Source organism: Cydia amplana, chromosome 7, assembly GCF_948474715.1.
Source record: "Cydia amplana chromosome 7, ilCydAmpl1.1, whole genome shotgun sequence".
Taxonomy (NCBI): domain Eukaryota; kingdom Metazoa; phylum Arthropoda; class Insecta; order Lepidoptera; family Tortricidae; genus Cydia; species Cydia amplana.
The window spans coordinates 9,303,623-9,308,892 of record NC_086075.1 but is presented as its reverse complement, the minus strand read 5'-3'; the positions used below and the strand labels follow the sequence as shown (position 1 = coordinate 9,308,892).

The following is a 5,270-nucleotide window of genomic DNA, read 5'->3' as shown; positions in this document are numbered from 1 at the left end:
TCCATTTATTTTCCCTTCTATGATGTTTCTGATGAAGTGGTCGTGTCGTAGCAGGTGGCCGATCATTTTTCCTCTTCTATTTTTAATAATGTCCATTAAACTTCTCTTTTCATTCACTCTGTTCAGGACGGCTTCATTGGTCACTCTTTCCATCCACTTTATTCCTTCCATCCTTCGCCAGCACCACATTTCAAATGCTTGTAGATATTTTTGATCTCTCTTATTTAGCGTCCATGTCTCACATGCATATACTTAGACATATTTACTTGGGTACATTTCATGAATAGGAAGCAAAGGCAAGAAAATAAAGAACAATAAGTTGAAATAGTTTACTTAATTAGTACGTGCCATTTCAATACTTTATAGTTATATTATACCTACGTCTTGACCACCCGGTCGGTTATTTTCAATGTCATCTATTAATTTCAACACTCCCATCTTGAATTTCCTTTTTTCAGAATTTGTGAAGTGATCAATATCAGGCAATATACTCTTGAAGAATTGCAAATCGGCGTTCTCTTCAGTCTTTTGTACTTTTGTAGCAGTAGCTTCAAAGATATCCATAGGTAAATTCCGTTTTAATTCATGTTTTTCTGTACGTAGTTGGTTGTCATCGTTAGTAATGTCTGTAGTGTCCACGAGTTGATCTTCGTCTATCGGTTCTATTTTTACCGATGAGTTAAGTACAAGATTACTGCCTATGCACACTGGCATAGATATCGAGTTGCTGGGACTGAGGCTAAAATGTTTATTGTCGTTGGGATCTTCGTCAACATCTGCATCGATAATTCAGAATCCCAATCTTCATCACTGCCTTGATAATCATCAAGCACTCCGGGGACTGGCCTGGATTAGGTAAAATAATTGTTATCATTTTGTTACCAACTAGGTTATAATTACGTGATAAACATTTATTGGGTCCATCGTGAGTTAACTCTCTTTTAAAAATAAATAATTTGTAAGTAACACATTTTTTTAAAGATATAATTAAGTACTTACGTTGCTCTATGTTTTGTGTGCGGACGCAGAAAAGTTAGTGAATCGTAGAGATAGTATTGCTTTGTACCGATGTCTTTGCATTTTTCAATCTTCCTTTTAAATCTGGCGTAAGATGAACGTATTCCTTTCCATTTTGCCTTTAAATCGTCAACTAGAAAATAAATAAATTGTTCATTATGGTGTTAAAAAAAATCGATACTTCCATTTTAAATGTCACGCTCACGTTATTGTTGCTGTCACTCCTAAGAAAACATAATTATTAATACGTTTGCAAATCAATCGATCGAAAACTGTAGGAATGAGAATCAATTCGAATAATATGAATCCTTTAAGACTCCAGGACACTTTACTCGAGGATACCTCGTCTTTTGAAAATTTTGGTAATACAGGAGCAGGTCATGGTATTGTTACCAGAATAAACATCGCGGAGGTCGTTTACACGTCCAGGTTAAACCACTATTAAACCAGGTTAAACAATTGTGAAAGTCCAATGTTGTCAAATAAACCTCGTCTTTAGAGATGCCTTTTTTGTGTGAGTGATTCTAAAGTTCTTCTCTAACAATTCAATTGGCTCGTAGGGTGGACGACATACAGAAGATTACGGGTCACTTCTGGGTGAGATTAGCTAAGGACCGGGACAAGTGGCGTACTAGAAGAGAGACCTATGACCTTGATCAGCAGTGGACGATAAAAGGCTGATATCTGATATGATGATGATAAATTCAAGCAACTCAAAATAAAGGGATTGAAGATCAGTGATTAAAAAAGCTCTAGGCTTTAGGAAAAGAGTAAAATGTATATGATATCACCTGAACAATCTTCGTTCAGCTCATTCCTGACTTCTTCTGCTACTTTTTCCCATGTTATGCTGCAGAGATGCGGGGTGCGGTGGGGTAGCTTTTGGTCGTAAAGGACTGGGTGGCTCTCGACGATCTTTACGAAACCTAGTACGAAGTTTGAGCTGTCCATCTTCTGTTGAAATATGAAATATGTTTGTTACGAAGACAAAATTGACGGATATAACAATAGGGATGTTGCCTGTATTTAAAATCAATTATTTCACACCATGTACGAAATAAAGCACCAGTAATGTATTAGAAAAACGTAGACAGCAGTTATTTTTTGACACATTTATAGCCAAAAACCTCACACCAAATATCAACAAAGGGGAGGGGGTCAAAAAGTAGCCGAAAACACCTCGCGTGATTTGTGCACAACCCCTTACCTACAGCAAAACCTAGGTATAATTGAAGACGAGAGCTAGAGCTAATAAAATATTAATCCACCAAAGTAAAATTCACGATAGTGTTCATTAAAAAAACCCTCAATATTTATTACAATAAAAATTATACAGAAATAAAAAGTAGATACCTGTTTTGAATACTTTTACACGTGTTAGTGATATAACCAGTTATAACTAGATAGAAACAAGATTTTTATGACAATAGATAATAATGGTTGATATGTAAACAAACCGTTTACGTGCATGTGATGTAATTTTACAGTACACTATATAAAAAAGGCAATTATCTAGTGATTATTTAAATCAAGTTCAAAAGTACCTAGTTTGACTTACTGACACTTACCTAATGTGCACGTAACAGGTAAATAGGTAGGTTTACCTAGGTTCACGAAATCGATGTTTTGTACTTTCCAAAGTTGGCCAAAGTTTTAAATAGCCATCATCGAAGTGAATTATGTAAGATCGGCCATACGGAACCTTTAGATAGTCTTTGACCAACTCAAAAGCTCCAGAAGCTAGTTTTTTTTTTAAATTAAGAACCTTGTCTTATTCAATTAAAGTAAAATTTAGTTTTGGAATAAATAATTTTTCAGACAAAATACAACCAGATATCGTACAGAAACAGGACCAAAAAGATAACCGCATGGAGCGGCCCTACTGGCAAGAGAAAGCAAGGAAAGCCAGCGCAGAGATGGTGTGACGAAATTGTAAATAGAGCAGGACACGATTGGATGGAAAAGGCAACTGATAGAGACCTGTGGAGAAAAATGGAGGAGGCCTTTACTCTGTAGAGAGGTCCTTAATAATAGTTACTGTTTGCATGCAAAATAAATTGACTTCTATTAATTAAATGATGTATTATGTAACATGTGATTATAATTGTGATATGTTATTGAAATGTTATTAAGGAATAAACAAGGCTGAATTATTATTATTCTCTTTATTTATTTTTGGTCTTAAGTTAGGTTATTTTATAATATGGATATAAAAATAAAATACAAAAACACTTACAAAAACAATACAAAATACTTATAAACATATTATAAAAAACCTAACCTAGGGTGCCGCCAGCAGCGGGGCAAGGCCCAAGCTGCCGGTGGTCAGGGCTGCAGAGAGAGGAACCGGCGGACTATCCGCGCCGTGTCCAAGATCACCGCCTTCTGCATCTGACCCTTGATCCAACCACCTAGCGAGAGTCTCTCAAGATGTTGGTCGAGACTCTTCGCTATTAGACCGTTCACTGAAACGACTATCGGGACAATGATCGTCGAATCAACATCCCACATGGCGGTTATCTCGTGAGCCAAGTCTAGGTACTTGCTGGACTTGTCCTTCTCGGCTTTCACGAGATTCTCATCATGGGGGATGGTGATGTCAACGAGCACGGCCCGGCGTTGCGATCGATCTATTATCACAATGTCAGGCTTATTGGCTACAATAGTCCTGTCAGTGATGACAGATCGATCCCAATAGAGCGTGGCACGACCATTCTCGAGAACTGGCGCAGGTGAATACTTGTAGTACGGTACTTCGCGGTCCACAAGGCCGTATAGAAGAGCAAGCTGCTGGTGTATAATCCTGGCTACGAGATTATGTCTGTGCAAGTACTCGCCGTTAGCAAGATGAGAACAACCGGAGATGATATGCCTGAGTGACTCTCCGGGACGACGGCATGCCCGACAAATGTCGACCGTACCGTCCTTCAGGATATATTTCCGATAGTTGTTCGTCATCATTACTTCGTCCGCAATTGCACAGGCAAAACCCTCGGTTTCTCCGAAGAGGTCCCCGAATCGTAACCAGTTCACCGACGCGAGCAGGTCCACATCGGGTCCCGTGAGGGCCTTGTAGAACCGCCCGTGTAGCACCTTACTCTCCCATGCCGCCTTGCGATCCGCAGTACTTAGTACCACAGGTTTGCGCCAGTTGTCGTTTGCCAAGGAGAGCGGTGTGAGGTTCCTGTCTACTGACACCACATCACGATGCATCCCACAGTCGTTGTTAAGGAAATAATTCCTGAGATTGTACACCTCGCGGTTGTGGAGATCCTTGGCGTTTAGGAAGCCTCGGCCTCCACATTTCCGTGGGATGTACAATCTCATAACTGACGAGCGTGGGTGTAGCATGCGATGCGCGGTGAGCAGTGATCGGACCCTCCGATCCAGGGCATCCAGCTCGGTCTGAGTCCACCTTAGTATGCCAAAGGAGTATGTGAGCAGGGGCATTACCCAGGCGTTGAAGGCGCGCACTTTGTTGCCTCCTGACAAAAGACTGTTAAGGACTTTTGTGAGCCGACTGAAAAAGCGCTCCTTCACCGACCGTCTAATACCCTCGTCCTCAATACCCAACGACTGTGACATACCAAGGTATTTATAGGTTTCTGACTCAGGGATAGATCTGAAAGACATTGTCTCAGAAGGTTGTAAATTTGTTGAATTTACAACCCTCCCCCGCTGTACATGCATAACCGCACATTTATCGACACCAAACTCCATGTTGATGGCACTACTGAAGACGTCGGTGGTTTTCAGTAGCTCCAACAAGTCTCGGCTATTTGGTGCAAATAATTTGAGGTCATCCATGTACAGAAGGTGAGAAATTATTATTATTATTATTTTTATTTCTTTTATTTTCTCAGCATTTCATAAAATACTGGTGTAATGGGATGCACGGGCCAAAGCCAAGTGCATCTCATATTAATCTTCTAGGTGTTGGTCGTTTTGGGTTTGGTTTGATCCGGGTAGAGTTTATGTGACAGATGGACGTTGATTCTGTGTATTAGGGAGCTGTAGATCATTCTGAAGAAATTTCCTAACTATTCGGCATGTGTTCAAAATGACTGCTTTTTGCATTACTACATATGAAGACGGCGGCAAAGACAGGGTTTTTATGGAGGCATGTAGCTGTTGTGGGATAACACCTGTAGTGGACAAAACGATAGGAACTATGGTAACGGTTCTGAGTTTCCACATCCTGGCTATTTCATCCTTAAGGTCAATATATTTAGTTAACTTTTCTGCTATTGTAC

At 39.9% G+C, this 5,270-nt stretch overlaps 1 pseudogene; it reads right to left on the bottom strand.

Annotated features, from left to right (window-relative positions):
• Positions 1 to 339: 339 nt before the first annotated feature.
• Positions 340 to 2,020, bottom strand: LOC134649849 (uncharacterized; annotated as a pseudogene).
• Positions 2,021 to 5,270: the final 3,250 nt, after the last annotated feature.